Raw genomic sequence first — 16814 nt, forward strand, 5'->3', positions numbered from 1 at the left:
ACTAGTTGTTATCTGCTCTAAAATCATATAAATGTCCCACTTACAAGAGTCAAAGACAAACTGTCCCTAAAGCCTGGCACTGGTTTGAGGTTCTTAAGGCCAAATCCTTTGGTCTGCTCTGCAGCTGTATTTCCATTGCTGCACAGAAGTGAGGAAATGGGGGCTGGGGCAGAAATGAAATTAATCTCAATACGAGTGGACTAGAAAAATGACTGGGCCATGGGCCATGGATCTGTGCAGTGTCCTCTGATCTACTGATCCTCAATGTTTCCAACTCTCACAATTTTGTTGGGAGACATCATCTTTGACATTTTCCTGAAAGCCCCTGCTCCTGTACTCAAATGATAATGTGAGAATCTCAGCCTTTAAAAAAAAAAAAAAAAGTTTACAACCTTCATTGCTATGGAGAAAATTTTGAAAATGTGACCCAAATAAACTGTAAAGACAAATAAAAAGAACACAGACTCTACTGATGTTTAAAACTCACACCTTTTTTTCTAGGCCATGCTCTATGAATGATTAAGTTTGGCAATACTGAAAACCTTTCCCAGGAGGCATGTAGTAATTAGGCCATGACTACTACTACCATCCATTAACTAGTGGAGCCAAAGCCAAAGACTACACATCATGCCTCCAGGGAATGCTGGGTATTACAGTGCAGATCCCTCTTGTGGGGGACCAGAATTTCATCCTTATTTTCAAGTAAATTCTGTTATGAAGATTAGACAAACCCATTTTCATAAAATAAAAATGGATCTCTACTTTTAAACAAAACCCAGTCTGTTTGCTTGGTCCCTTGTTAAAACATTTGGCAGCACATCACTGACATGATATGGAATTATGAGGATTCAGAAATTCTAAGGTGAGAAGGGACCATTGTGATTATCTAGTCTGACCTCTTGTACAGCACAGGCCATAGAACTTCCCCGCAATAATTCTTATAGCAGATCTTTTAGAAAAACATTCAATCTTGATTTAAAAATTGCCAGTGATGAAGCATCCACCTTCACCCTTGGTAAGTTGGTTCGATGGTTAATTACTCTCACTGTTAAAAATGTATGCCTTATTTCCAGTCTGAATTTGTCTAGCTTCAACATTCAGCCATTGGATCACATTATACCTTTCTCTGCTAGATTGAGGTGACCATTACTAAATATTTGTTCCCTCAGTAAGTACTTACAAACTGTAATCCAGTCACCCCTTAACATTCTCTTTGTTGCAGGTTTTCCAATTTTTTAATCGTTCTCGTAGCTCTTCTCTAAACCAACTCCAATTAATGATCATCCTTGAATTGTGGGCACCAGAACTACACACAGCTTTCCAGCAGAGGTTGCACCAGTGCCAAATATAAAGGTAAAATAACCTCTCAACTCCTCCCCTGTTTATGCATCCCAGGATTGCATTAGCTCCTTTGGCTACAGTATCACATGGGGAGCTGATTATCCACAACCACACTCAAATCCTTTTCAGAGTCATTGCTTCTCAGATGTATACATTTACCCATATTAAAAGGCATTGTGTTTGTTTGCGCCCAGTTTACCAAATGATCTAGATTGTTCTGAATCAGTGACCTGTCCTCTTCATTATTTATTGACCTGACACCATCAAAGCTATCCTTAAGAATGACCAGTGGTCTTTCAGGTACATGCAGATTTTTAAAATATACTGCAAATACTTTTTAAAATGCAATATAGACTGGCATTTTTTAAATAACCATTAAAAATAGTGTGGCAAATTTGGAACAGAAAAGCTTCAAAAACAGACTCCAACGAGAAACTGCTGAGCTGGAATTGATATGCAAACTAGATACAATCAACTTAGGCTTGAATAGGGACTGGGAATGGCTGAGCCATTACAAACATTGAATCTTCCCTTGTAAGTATTCTCACACTTCTTATCAAACTGTCTGTACTGGGCTATCTTGATTATCACTTCAAAAGTTTTTTACTCTTACTTAATTGGCCTCTCAGAGTTGGTAAGACAACTCCCACCTTTTCATGCTCTCTGTATGTGTATATATATCTCCTCAATATATGTGCCATTCTATGCATCCGAAGAAGTGCGCTGTAGCCCACGAAAGCTTATGCTCAAATAAATTTGTTAGTCTCTAAGGTGCCACAAGTACTCCTGTTCTTTTTGCGGATACAGACTAACACGGCTGCTACTCTGAAACCTGTCATTAAAAATAGATTCATACCAATTATATTAAGGGAAATTCACAGTTAAGGCTTGGGGTGTTTCAGTCAATGTGACCCTCTGTCAGCAGAGCCTTTGAACAGTGGAGAATGACAAGGTGTGTATGTGGGTAAATGTAACCAGAGATCTCCATTTGCTCCACCTCTCTCTGTTAAATATAGGACTTGTCTATGGGGAAATTAACCAGCATGACTCTTGCAATAGCTATACTGGTGGATGCTCTAGCCCAGAATAAAAGAGACTTAGGGCTTGGCTACACTTACAAGTTGCAGCGCTGGTGGAGGCTTTCCAGCACTGCAATTACACCCCGTCCACACTTGCAGGGCACAACCAGCACTGCAACTCCCTGGTTGCAGCGCTGGCTGAAAACCCATCCCGGTTGGGGTATAAGGAGTGCAGCGCTGGTGATCCAGCGCTGCTCAGCAGGTGTGGACACTCACCAGCGCTTTAATTGTCCTCCAGGGAATAAGGAGTTATCCCAGAATTCCTGTTCAGCCACTCTGCTCATCAGTTTGCACTCTACTGCTCTTGCCTCAGGTGACCCGCCCTTTAAATGCCCCGGGAATTTTAAAAATCTCCTTCCTGTTTGCTGCAGCCAGGTGTGGAGTGCAATCAGTTAATCTTTACAGGTGACCATGCCTCCACGCGGCAAACGAGCCCCAGCATGGAGCACTGGCGAATTGCAGGACCTCATTAGTGTTTGGGGGGAGGAAGCTGTGCAGTCCCAGCTGCGCTCCAGCCGTAGGAATTACGATATCTTTGAGCAGGTATCAAGGTCCATGCTGGATAGGGGCCATGATCGGGACGCACTACAATGCAGGGTGAAAGTTAAAGAGCTGCGGAGTGCCTATTACAAAGCCCGCGAGGGGAATCGACGATCCGGAGCTGCCCCCACGACCTGCCGTTTTTACAGGGAGATGGATGCGATACTTGGGGGTGACCCCACTGCCAATCCCAGGACAACGATGGACACTTCTGAGCAGGCTGGGGGACAGGAGGAGGAGGAGGAGGAGGAGGCGGCGGGGGGGGGAAACGCGAGTGAAGACACCCCAGAGTGGGCATGCAGCCAGGAGCTCTTCTCAAGCCAGGAGGAAAGTACCCAATCGCAGCAGCCAGCAGTTGCAGAAGGACAAGCAGAGGAGCGGGTTACCGGTAAGCGGCTTTTATTTTCTGGGTGGAAATGTTTCTGGAGAGGAAGGGGGTTTAGGGCTGCATGCATGCCAGACTAGATGTGGAATAGCCCATTGATGTGGTCTATCACGTCGCGGTAATCGGCTGCAGTGATCTCAGCAAAAGTTTCAGCCAGAGCGTGGGCAATATGCCTGCGCAGGTTTATAGGGAGAGCCACTGTGTTCCTTGTCCCAGTCACGCTGACGCGTCCGCGCCACTGTGCTGCGAGGGGTGGGGGGACCATTGCTGAACACAGGCAACCCGCATAGGGTCCAGGGCGGAATCCACATTGCTGTAGAAGAGCCTCCCGCTGTTCCCTAGTGACTCGCAGCAGGGAGATATCTTCCAGGATTAACTCCTGTGAAAAATGTTGGGAGACTCTTTAGTGAAGATAGTGATAGAGATAGGGAGATAGTGAAGATCACCCCTGCAGCTGCATCTTCACTCAACCTCTATCACTCCAGATTACCCGAAGCAACCAGCACCCCTCTATCACTCAAGCCCCACTTCTCCCTCTATAAGCACCCCTCACTCACCATTTCGTGGCTTCTGTTGTGTTATGTGTGTGGTAAAAGAATGCTAAAGTGAGGACTAAGAACTCCCTCAGTGTATCAATTAATGTCTGGAGATAGTGAATACAATGCTGCCCTGTTAAATGTTGTCATTTCTGGCTTTCTACAGTGACCTTGACTGCTGGACTGAGCAGATGTACCACAGCACAGAGGCTGCACAATTTGAGGAAAAATCCCCGAAAGAGCAAGGAGGACATGTTGAAAACTGTTCTTCATCACTCTGCTAGAGAGAGTACAACCTTGCAGGAGTGGAGAGAAAAGGAAAGCATGATCCGCCAGAGACATTGGCGTAGAAACGCTGTGGCAAAGAGTAAAAGCACAAACCAGCTGCTAGACATCATGTCGCGACAAGCGGACTCTCTCCAGGCTATCGTAGCCATGCAGGCAGAGCAGTCCCGTGCTGCCCCACAGCCCCGTCCCAAAGCTTTTTGCCTTGTGCCCCAATGTCAGCTCAAACCCCTTTCCCCAGCATCCAGGTTCTTACCACCACCAGCTGCCTCCAACACCTGTACGTTCACCAACCAGCCCTGATACTTACCACCCTTACCCTCTGCACTCAACCCCCATCACCATGCAGTATATGCACCCTGAAGTGCAGGATTCATTAAACAGCACTCCAGACAGGACATATGCAAACTTGTGACTGTACAGTTCACCAACCCACACCCCTGCCCTCTTGTGTTCATGAAATGTTGTGTGTCTGTCTGTCTGTCAAGGAAGTTTTTTTTTTTTTCAATAAAACAATTCTTGGCTTTGAAAACAGTCTTTATTATAGCAGATAGTGAAAGATACCTTAGCCCAGTAAAGAAAGAGGCACTGCAAATCATTTTAGGGATAATAGAATAACAGTGTAAGCAGTGCAATTCACTCCCATGCAAGGCAGCAAACATTACTGTTGGCTTTCAGCCTCAAATTGTTCCCTCAAGGCATCCCTAATCCTTGAAGCCCTGTGCTGGGCCTCTCTATTAGCCCTGCTCTCTGGCTGTGCATATTCAGCCTCCAGGACTTGAACCTCGGTGGTCCATGCCTGACTGAATGTTTCACCCTTCCCTTCACAAATATTATGGAGGGTACAGCAAGCGCATATAACGCGGGATGCTGCTTTCCCCCAAGTCTAGCCTCCCATACAAGGAACGCCAGCGTGCTTTTAAACGGCCAAAAGCACACTCCACAGTCATTCAGCACCGGCTCAGCCTGTAGTTGAACCGGTCCTTGCTCCTGTCAAGCTTCCCTGTATAGGGTTTCATGAGCCAAGGCAGTAACGGTAAGCGGGTCTCCAAGGATCACAATGGGCATTTCGACGTCCCCTACTGTGATCTTCCTGTCTGGGAAAAAGTCCTGCCTGCATCTTCCTGAACAGGCCACTGTTCCGAAGATGCGCATCATGCACATTTCCAGGCCAGCCTGTATAAATGTCAATGAAACGCCCGCGGTGATCCACAAGCGCCTGGAGAACCATAGAGAAATACCCCTTACGATTAACGTACTCTGATGCCAGGTGGGGGGGGGCCAGAATAGGAATATGCGTCCCATCTATCGCCCCTCCACAGTTAGGGAAACCCATTTGTGCAAAGCCATCCTCAATGTCCTGCACGCTCCCCAGAGTCACGGTCTTTCTTAGCAGGATGCGATTAATTGCCTTGCAAACTTGCATCAAAACGATTCCAACGGTCGACTTTCCCACTCCAAACTGGTTCCCGACCGACCGGTAGCTGTCTGGAGTTGCCAGCTTCCAGACTGCAATAGCCACCCGCTTTTCCACCGTCAGGGCAGCTCTCAATCTTGTGTCCTTGCGCCGCAAAGTGGGGGCGAGCTCAGCACACAGTCCCATGAAAGTGGCTTTTCTCATACGAAAGTTCTGCAGCCACTGCTCGTCATCCCAGACTTCCATGACGATGTGATCCCACCAGTCACTGCTTGTTTCCCAAGCCCAAAAGCGGCGTTCAACGGTGCTGAGCATTTCCGTGAATGCCACAAGCACTTTAGTGTCACACGCGGCAGGAGAATCGATATCGATATCATCGTCAGACTCCTCACTGTCACTTTGGAGCTGAAGGAATAGCTCGACTGCCAAACGTGTTGTGCTGGCGACACTCATCAGCACAGTCCTCCGCAGCTCGGGCTCCATTTGCCACAGAAATCGCGATTCACACACAGAGAGTAAAACAGAAAGACACTCACAATGGCGCCAAACGTTGCCGGAAAGAGTGAATGCTGGGATGTGAAGCGATGCACCACGGGGCGTTGGCACAGGAAGCGGAATGACCCGCACACTTCCTTCCCCTTCCCACAATACTCAGCGCCAAAATGGGACGAGGTGCTCTGTGGGATAGCTGCCCACAATGCACCTCTCAATACAGCGCTGGAAAGTGCTGCAAGTGTGGCCACACTGCAGCGCTGGTAGCTGTCAGTGTGGCCACACTCCAGCGCTGGCCCTACACAGCTGCATGACCAGCGCTGTAACTCCCAGCGCTGCAACTTTCAAGTGTAGCCATACCCTTACAGTCTACTTTGTGACAACAGGCTTGAACAACTGGGTGTCTTATTTGGAATAGCAAACTGCCTGTTGGTGGAGCAAGATCATCACTACACTGCTACAGGAGAAACTTGGGACAGCTGGGGGAGCTAGCGCGCTGCTCATGCAGCTGTGAGGCCACAGCGCTGGGCCACACTGACAGCTGCCAGCGCTGCAGTGTGTGGCCACACTACACACAGCTTCACCAGCTGTATTGAGAGAGGCATTGTGGGCAGCTATCCCACAGAACACCTTACTCGATTTCTGTCTGTGTGTGAGGCGAATCTGCTGGGGACTGGGCTGCTGCTGGTGGAGTGTCACCAGCACAACACGAGTGTGGCAGTCAGTCTATTCAGCAGCTCCAAAGTGACAGAGAGGAGTCCGACGATGATATCAATATGGATTTGTCTGCCGGACAGGAGTGCTTGTGACACTAGAGATCACGGAAATCTCACCACACGCCGGAACGCGCGCGGGAAACAAGCACAAGCAGTGAGTGGATCACATCGCCATGGAAGTCTGGGATGGATGAGCAGCAGTGCAGCAGGAACTTTATGATGAAAGCCACTTTCATCATGGTGTGTGCTGAGCTCGCCTCACACTCGCGCGCAAGGGACACAAGATTGAGAGCTGCCCTGATGTTTGGGACTTGGGGGAAAGGGGGAGCCGCATCCTGGAGCGGTGCCGCTGCAACAGCCTCCATCCAATATTTGAGGGAAGGGAAGGTGAGGACAGTTGAAGAGGCACTGGACCTGAGAGGTTGAAGAACTGGAGGCTGCATAGCCAGAGGCCAGAGAGAGGGCAGAGAGAGGAGGCACAGCAGAGGGCCCAGGCAGGGGCCTTGAGGCCTTGGGGGGAATTGAATTGGCTGAAAGCCCAACTGGGCTGCTGCTGGGATTGCTGCTTGAATTGCTATGCTATTATGCATTATAATAATAATATTGATTATGATTTGCTCTTTATTCTTTTACTGGGCTAACTCTTCTTTTTCTCTTCTTAATTCTACTATAATAAAATATGTTTTTTATGTTTTATTGAAAGAAAAAAAAAGATGAAAGACAGACAAACACACAATTAACACAAGACACACACAGTGAAAAAACTGCAGGGTAAGTGACAGGTACAGTCACAAGTTTGCATGATGATTGTGTTGTGCTGTTGCATGAATCCTGCACTTCAGGGTGCATAATGCTGATGGGTGTGGGGGGGAATGCTGGAGGGGGGGGAGGTGGTAGGTGTGGTGGCTGTGGGGGGGGTGCTGGGAAGGTGAGGAGGCTGGTTGTTGGCTGGCTGTGTGTGGAGTGGTTGAGCTGACATTGGCTGACATTGGGGCACAAGGGGGGCACAAGGGGGGGCAGGGGCAGGGGTGGTGGAGTGCTGCTCTTGCAGTGCTGCACTCCTGGCTAAGACTCTCGACTCGCTCCAGCGCAGCCGCCAGCTTGCTCCGCCTTGGCTTTCCTCTTGGCCTTCATTTCTCTTTTTTCTTCTCTTCTTCTCTCCTTCTTCTCTCTCATTCTTTTTCTCTTCTCAGCAGCAGAGTGCTGAAGAACTCAGCATCTTTTTTTTTTTCTCTCTTTTTTTTTTCTCAAATTTTGAAGCCTCTGTGATGTTGAACATCTCAGCAGTCCACAGTCACTCACACAACACACAAACAACAAACACGGGCACATTGGCATTGTATCCTCCTATCTCAGACATGATGTTACACTGGAGTTCTTCACTGCAAGTTCTCACTCACTTTTCTTCTTTATCCCAAAAAAAACACAAACAGAAGCGAAATGGTGGTGAGAGAGGAGGGGGAGAGTGAGAGGGAGCTGGTTGCTTTAAATCTCTGTGCTAGAGGGGTTGTTGAAGATGATGATGCAGGGGGTGATCTTTCTCCTCTCTCTCTCACTAAAGAGTCTCCCAACATTTTCACAGGACTTAATCCTGGAAGATGTTTTGTTGGATTCCGCGGGACCCTATGCGCGCGTGCCTGTGTTCAGAAATGGTCCCTGGCCGGTGGAGGCGGCCGGACGCCACCACTGGGACAGGACACACAGTGGCTCTGCCTATAACCCTGCCGCAGGGCATGCATATTGCCCTGATGAAAGCTTTGCTGAGATAACTGAAGCAGATTACGCTGACGTGATAGACCACATCAACGGCGGGCTATTCCACATCTAGGCCCATGCATGCATCATAACCCCCTTCCTCTCCAGAAACATTTCCACCCAGAAACTGGCTGCTGCTGGCTGTATTTTCCTCTTCCTCCTCTTGAGAAGAGCTCCTCTGGCTCCTGGCTGCTCAGGAATCTTTTCTTCCCCCCCCCCCCCCCTTCAGCGCGGTTCTCTCTCTCCCCCCCAGCCTCCTCCTCCTCTGTCCCCCAGCCTGCTCAGAGTGTCCATCGTTACCCTGGGATTGGCAGCTTTGTGTAAGGCCGCAGCTCTTTAACTCTTTCACCCATTGTAGTGCGTCCCGCTGATGGCCCCCCTATCAGCATGTCCCTTGATATCTGCTCAAAGATATCGCGCCGCCTCACCCAAACACTGATGAGGTCTCCACCCACTCTGTGCTCTGGGCTGGGGGTTGTGCCCTGAGGCACATGGTTACCTGTAACCTGTAACTGATTAACTGATTGCACTCCACACCTGCCTGCAGCAAGCAAAAAGGAGGATTTTTTTTTTTAAATTTTTTTAGTCACCGGTCACCTGAGGCAAGAGGCAAGAGCAGAGATGTGCAGAGTGGCTGCTGAGAGGAATTCTGGGATAGGATATATCCCTGACAGGACAGGACAGCGCTGGAAGTGTCCACACGCCTGCTGAGCAGCGCTGGTGTCCAGCGAGCGCTGCACTTATACCCCCAAACCCGGATTTTCAGCCCAGCGCTTGCAACCAGGAGTTGCAGCGCTGGTAGCTGGAAAGCCTCCACCAGCGCTGCAACTTGTAAGTGTAGCCAAGCCCTCTGGTTCAGCAGCAGACTTCCCCAGCCAGGAGAGAATTTCAGTGCATTATAGAGGTGCTGATAAGCCTCGCCCTTTGGACATTGCTGAAGTGAGGAGGAGCAGCTGCATATTCAAAGAGCTCCTCCGGTTGCTAGTTTACACAAATGTATTGACATTCTCCTTGCAGGAAACTGCTGGTATGCATTCCCAGCAGGCATTAAAGTCTAGGTGATTGAGGTGGTGAAGAGAAAACTTCAGATGTAGAGACTCTTTATCTCTGAGCAGGAAGGAGCACTTTCATGTCTATCCCAATGGCAGGACTGAGAGAGAGAGAGAAGAGTAATTCATAAGACAGTCAGATAATAGATTGTTATTTATATAGTCATAGTTGTGCATAGCATTTCACTCTAAGGTGATAAGAAGAGTCCTTGCCCCTTCAATATTTTAATCTAAATTAAATCATAACACAAAGCAATGACAACAATCCAGGTATGTAGGCCAAGGAAGTGCTAGGGGGAAGACATCAGTAGACACAAGAAGAAGAGTTAGCAGTGTAGTTCTAGCCATGTTGGTCCCAGGATATTAGAGAGACAAGGTGGGACGAGGTAATATTACACAGAGCTTTTCTTCGGGTATGGAAGAGGAGCACTGCTTTAGGGGAGGGTAGATTTTCCTATAGGGAACAAGAAGAATTGATTAATATGGTATATTTCATGTTGATTATTTTGGCTTTTATATTTTAATATACTATTTCAATTTAATCATTTTAAATTCTATATTTTATGGGTTGCAGTTGCAGTGTTGCCAATCTTATGATTTAAATGCATGTTCCATGACATTTCGTGTTTTTCTTAAAGATCCAGCTGATGGAGTCATGTGATGTCATGCAAATGTCAACTTTATATTTTTTCTTCTGTTTAAGTGCACCTCAAAGGCTCAGAAATTGAAGGCAAAGAAAAAACTCAAATTTTGTTACTTTTTAAAATATCTCATGATTTTTAAGGCAATTATTGGGAGGGGGTTGACTCATGATTTTTGAATGCTTAGAGTTGGAAATACTGTTATTGGAAGGCCTCCTGGGACAAGGACTGAAATGATTTTGTGATTAGAAAATCTGGGGTAGCAACCAAAAAACTAAAGAATGTCAGAGCAGCTACATGAAAAAAGCAAAGTACTGGTCCTTTCAACTCATTCCATTTCCTACAGTCACACTGAGTATTGGCTCAGCCTTGAATTCTTGCTTTATCCACTAATGACAACACTACAAGTTTGTGTACCAAGTATACTTTATTAGGAGAAGCAAGTTGTATAGATAATAAATACACAGACACACACGGTTGCCTACTCACATACTCAGAAGGAGAAAGAAGGGGAGAGGTTAGTATATTCCCCAGGCAGAAAATAAATGATGTTTGTATTTGTGTTGGGCTCTTGATTCCCATGAGGTAGTTATTAGAAGCCTCCTTCTTGTATTTAGTCATGTTTGGAATTGTTTTAAGGATATTTAAGACTCTTTTCCTCACGTTGTCACAAGCTCATTACCACAGAATTACATTATACAAACAAGAGCTGGCTAGAGCCAACTTGGCTTGGCTACTGCTGTCTGAGGGAATTGGAAAAGAGGATAATTTCCCTTGCCTTTGGAAAAAGGCAGGCATAGACTGATCAGCAGACAAGCTCACCTCCTCTCTGTCAGTGCTGGACCACATGGCTTTCTTTTCCTTAGAGTGGCTCTCTCTTTAAATGACTGGTACTTTCCATGGACCGCATTTTTGGTAAGTACAGTGTATTTCCGCACCAAAGCCCAGAGGATTAGCGCAGTAATGAATTTTCATCTCCAATGACTCTTTAAAATACAGCACTGCACAATAAAGTCTCCACTGCATCACTGCAGAAATAATTACTAAAAATGTGGTGGCTATAAATATTATTCAGTACAATGGAGAATCACTTCGACAGAGAAAAAAGCCCAGAGGAGGAGTCTGGAGAGAGTTCAAGCTAACCCAATTCCCTATCTTTCCCAAGAAGACAACATTGATTATATCTATGAGGTTTTCCCTTAAAATTCCCTGGGATTTTAGCCCATTTATAATTTATCAGGATATTAACATTTTAGTCCAATTTGAATTACTGATAATACTGTCCTGGGCAAAATAGCCTGAAATAAGGCCAGATTTGGATACCCTCACTCATACTGAGTTGCACAAGCAGTCTTATTATAAACCAGCAGGACTACCTGTGGAATAAAGTATGTTTATAAGATATTGTGTATTCAATAGGAACAGTGGATTCATTTTGGGATAACAGTCCTTATCTTTAAGACCCTCCACTCTACTAGACCAAATTACCTAAAATACCAGCTCTTGCTCAGGGACCTAAACCTCCTTTGACAATTGCATTGCACAGAAACAATGAAACTATCAAGTTCAAGGGATAAACTCTTGAAGCAGGGGACAACAGTCTGACTGCTGGCCCAAGACTAGGAAAATCCCTAGGTAAAGATGACCACAGACCCCAATCAGACTGAAATGAAAGATTTACTTTTTTAGCTTTACCCCTCTACAACAGCAGCAGCAATAAAGTAAAAAAAGAAGACAGTGGGGGAAGAGGAGAATGTCAGTTGGTCACACACACACGCCGAAAGAGGAGGAGGGGACTAATTCTAGAAACTTGCTAAGGAAGGAGGAGTAATATAGTATACTTAGACCCTATATTGTATTCGTTCTTTTTTGGGGGGTGGGGAGAGGAGCAGAGAGGCAGTTCAGATACTATTATGATGTGTGCCTGACAGGAACATAGGGACATAAAGAGAGAGAAATCTCACTTTTCAATTTCCCCATTCTCCATTCTATGAGATGCTTTGTTGTGTCACTACCAGGGGCGGCTCTAGAGCCCAGCGGGGCAAGCACCCGCCTGGGGCGGCCCTTTCCCAGGGGGGCGGCAGGCTGCGCCGGTGGACCTGCCGCAGTCATGCCTGCGGGAGGTCCTCCGGAGCCCGGGGACGACCGGACCTGCCGCAGGCATGACTGCGGACGGTTCGCTGGTCCCGCGGCTCGGCTGGACCTCCCGCAGGCATGACTGCGGCAGCTCAACCGGAGCCGCCGGACCAGCGAACCGCCCGCAGCTGCGGGAGGTCCAGCTGAGCCGCGCGACCAGCGAACCGTCCGCAGTCATGCCCGCGGCAGTTCCGCTGCTCCCGCGGCTCGGGGGCGCCTCCCGGGCATGATTGCTTGGGGCGGCCAAATTTGTAGAGCCGCCCCTGGCCACTACACAAAATTCTAGGTTTTTTAATCCAGGCTCACATGTCCATTGTCCCATGATTAGATCTGAAACCATGGGACAATACTTCTGGGCAAGACTTCTCCGTGACTTCAGTATCACATAAGGATTTTGTTAATTCCAGGTGCAATTAGTCCACAAACAGGAAAAAGGGGGTATATGCCTCCTGGTGTATATTTAATGCTTATTATGTTCAGCCATGCAGTTGCCCAAACCGTGTACAGACAGATGCTTAGAGGCACCCGCTAAAGTTTTTCATTTAACATTAGGAACTGAGCATGCAATACATACCCCCGACTCATCCACACAATAACCTTGGCCAAAAAATGACATCTCAGATGTAAATCAATTATTAATAACGTGGCTCTAAATGAATATGTTTCAATGGCAAGAGAACAGTGGTACAGTTTGGTATATTCTAGAGCACTTGAGTAACTGGGGTCCCATTCCCAACAGTAGAGGGAAATCATCAGTCTCAGCCCAAGTTATTTCCCGACCTGACTGCAGCAAAGAAAAGGCTGTGTTTAATGAAGGCTTTACCCTAAGGAAAGGATACAATTCCATGATATTAGAATAGCTTTACAGTGAGTCACAGCAGAATTTTGCCTTTGATTTGGAGGACTGGTGAGCTCTGTGCTCTGGCCACCTCCCCAACATCTTTCCTTCTCTGCAGCAACTGAATGGCTACATGTCTCAGAATATTTGCCACAATCTCATAATTGAGATTCATTCTCCTTAGCCCAGAGGGCAGAAGCTTAGACTGTACTTTTGTCCTGGTTTGCTGTACTTCACAACACTGCTGTGTCTAATCCATCATACCTAGGTATTTATCTCATGCCTATCAGTGAATTTATTTGATAATCTCTCTCCTGTGCACTAACAAAGCATCTTTTTCCTCCAGGGTAATGTTTGAAATGATTCTCCCAGAATTTCTACTGGAGAACAATTCTAGGAGTTGTTTCCATGTTGTAGAGTGAGGATTTTAAATCCTAGCTGATCTAGTCCACACTTTTCCTACTATGTTGTCTCATTCTTCCTTCTGAATGACTTTGTAAAAAACATCCTCACAGGATATTTCCTTTTGCGGTGCCCAGGTGTTTCCACCTGATACACTACAAGAAATAGTCATCCAGTGATGTTAGAAAGGTTGTTTTCTCTTAAGGCAGGCAGAAGACTGAGGATTTTACTTATGGAATTTTTAGAAAAGTAGAAGTTGTATTAGAGCTTCCTTCTTTACTTGGGCTATGTTTTCAGTGTGACTCAAGCTCGCTTGTTTTAGCAATCTCAGCCATGTTAAAATATCTTTAGGCCTTCGCTACACTTGCAAATTTGCAGCGCTGCAGCAGGGTGTGAAAAAACACCCTCTCCAGCGCTGCAAATTGCAGTGCTGCAAAGCGCCAGTGTGGTCAAAGCCCCAGCGCTGGGAGCGCGGCTCCCAGCGCTGTACGTTATTCCCCACAGGGAGGTGGAGTACGGACAGCGCTGGGAGAGCTCTCTCCCAGCGCTGGCGCTTTGACTACACTTAGCGCTTCAAAGCGCTGCCGCGGCAGCGCTTTGAAGTGCAAGTGTAGCCAAAGCCTTAGTGTTGGGAAGAGATGCAACTCTAACCAATGCAAAATAAGCTATGCAAGAAAAGACTGCTCTAAAAGCAGGGCTGGAATGGCACACACCACACTGGACAGGGAAAAGCATAAGCACAAATCTACCCACCTTTGTTTTCCCATGGCTTACTTAAATCCTGCCTTGCATGGAGCCCTTAAAGATTAAAAGGCAGGTTTGTTATGTAAGTAAATATGCTGTGGCTTACACATGCACTAGTGTTGTCCTGCCATGTGGGAACAGCTGGCCTCCCAATTCCTAGGCTGATGAAGGTCTAGCATGTCATCATGGTCTCTGGGAAAAGGGGCAAGTGGCCATTTGTGTTCACTTTTCAGTTCTTTTCACAAAACCAATTTAGAGAGAAGCATCTTAATAATTTTGAAATAAACTGCACATTCCTTTCCTCCACAGACCAGATGTAGATGTGACAGCTGCCATCAAGAAGGACAAATTTTAAAAGGTTGTGGGAAAACAGCAGCACAAGGAAAAGGGGGAGGCAATGGGCAGTCCCCTTATCCTGCTCTCTGGGGTGAAACACTGATGTCATCAAAGATTCAAAGCTGCCAGCACAGGGAGTCACTACACTTTGCCATGTGCTTATTAAAAGAGGTGTTGTGAGGAATAGGTAAGTAAGAGAAAAAGGTGTAAATCATGCTTAGAAACCACATATGCTGGTGTCTCTGAATCCATTCATGGTCTTTCACTAGCTCTGTTTTGTATTCTGTACATCTGTAAGGATTTTTTTCCCTAATGTTTCCTATCATATCAGCTACAGAATTGCTTGCATGGAGGTGTCCATCAATTATACTGTAGAGTAGGTGTTTCTCGTAACAAAAGACACAAGTTGTTTAATTCACTGTATTGTTGTTTAATTCACTATGTATTGTGCATTGTTACCCAGGTGCCAGCGACATCCTTCTGACCAGCACAGAGGCTCAAGGGACCAACCCAACATAAATTTTTAATGGGATCAGCTGTGACACCATATACACAGAGAAGACCTTAAGGCCTTAAAGTCATCCTATTGGAACATTTTTAGGGGCCCAGAAAAATTGGTTTAATTAATCTTCTTTTTTCAGGATTGCTTTTTTTCCCCCCAGTATAAATTATGTATACTGAAAACCTGCCAATTATAGCAAATTAAGGGACTTGGCAAGTGCATCCCTTGGAGGCAGATGGTAAATAATATTCAGATTCTGACTTGAAACAGGGCTAGTACTTAGCTGATGCAGGATTGAAAAGCAATCCAAATACATGAAATAAAAGGGTTTAATATGAACGCAAGTACTGAAGGTTGCTTTTGGGGGTGACAATGATAGCACTGAAAATATTGATAATTCATCATTAATATGCTGTACCCCCTGAGTGGCAGAAGGATTTTAGGTCCTTTTGCCCTATTTTAAAAACAACAATAGTTATTTATTTTTGCTTTCATGTGAATGAAATCAACAGCCATCTCATTCTTTCTGAAGCAATTCCAGTTAACATGACAGCATCATAGCCGAAGGATCAGCTTAAATGGTGCCCCCTCAAACAAAGACAGGAGTGGACCATGGACAAACATTCAAAGGCAAAGGGAGTCTAATCTCCTGGGAAGTGAGGATCGGGAAATGCAGGAGTGCCTGTACTACTAGCCTTCCATTTCCAGAGAACTCTGTTTCCCACTTAGGTTGCAAACGAAATGAGAGTGCTGGCCTCAACCTGTTGCCCTAATGACCACTTCTCCATTGCACAAACCTACCTGACAAAGAGTTTAGAATAAATGACCGTCTCTGTTACAGCCTGCAGTAACAGAGATGGTGCCAGTCAGAGGTGCACTGGCAGGACTGCATTGGGATTGGAAACTCTGTCTGGGAACAATGACTGTTACTAATCTGACACTCTCGGTATTGCTAAAATACACCAAATTTAATTTGATTTACAAATCTGAAAGCACAGAGAGACCTTTTTTAAGAATCCAGCCATAGATAAGAGGGATGACACAGTCAAGTATGTGTTAGTCATTTAATTCATACTTGGGATACTAAATTTAGGAAGTGATTCAATCATCACTCACAATTACAGCTATTTTCAGGCCATAAGTGAGGCAGCATACCAGCACCGATGCAAAAACATACCACAATTAGGTCCTGCAAATGCTGTTGCAACAAAGCATAGTTTCCTAAGAGCATTCAGTCTAACTGTGGAATCTGACTCTCCCTCAAGGCACACCTTACCATAGGATTTCATTTTGCACATACAGTAACCTGCCAGTGATGTCACTGGAGTTCTGCTTCCCTTGATATACTCCTCAGCACACAATAAGAAGATTAATTGTGTAGATACATTGTTAAAGGGCACAGAGAGCACTTATTTTACCACCCTCTTCAGATGGATATTTGTACCAAGAAAGCACTAACATGGGGTTACTTTAAATGCTATAGAGAAAGTGGAGATGGACAATAGCTGCCAAGAGTCAATGGAACCTTTTCTAGGAATTTGTGGCTTTTCTCTCAGACAAGAGCACAGAGTTCTGAAAAAATATGTAAACAATTAAACCACCCAAAAATCTTTATTCAAC

The 16814-nt window shown here is 46.0% G+C and overlaps 1 long non-coding RNA gene across 1 annotated transcript; it reads left to right on the forward strand.

The window, feature by feature from the left end:
- Window positions 1-906: 906 nt before the first annotated feature.
- On the forward strand, window positions 907-15514 carry LOC120401532. The gene is made up of 5 exons (XR_005596511.1): window positions 907-1015; window positions 1223-1353; window positions 13329-13478; window positions 14666-14879; window positions 15156-15514. It is a non-coding gene; the product is annotated as an uncharacterized LOC120401532 (long non-coding RNA).
- The last annotated feature ends 1300 nt before the right edge of the window (window positions 15515-16814 follow it).

Source organism: Mauremys reevesii, linkage group 3 (assembly GCF_016161935.1).
Source record: "Mauremys reevesii isolate NIE-2019 linkage group 3, ASM1616193v1, whole genome shotgun sequence".
Classification (NCBI taxonomy): domain Eukaryota; kingdom Metazoa; phylum Chordata; order Testudines; family Geoemydidae; genus Mauremys; species Mauremys reevesii.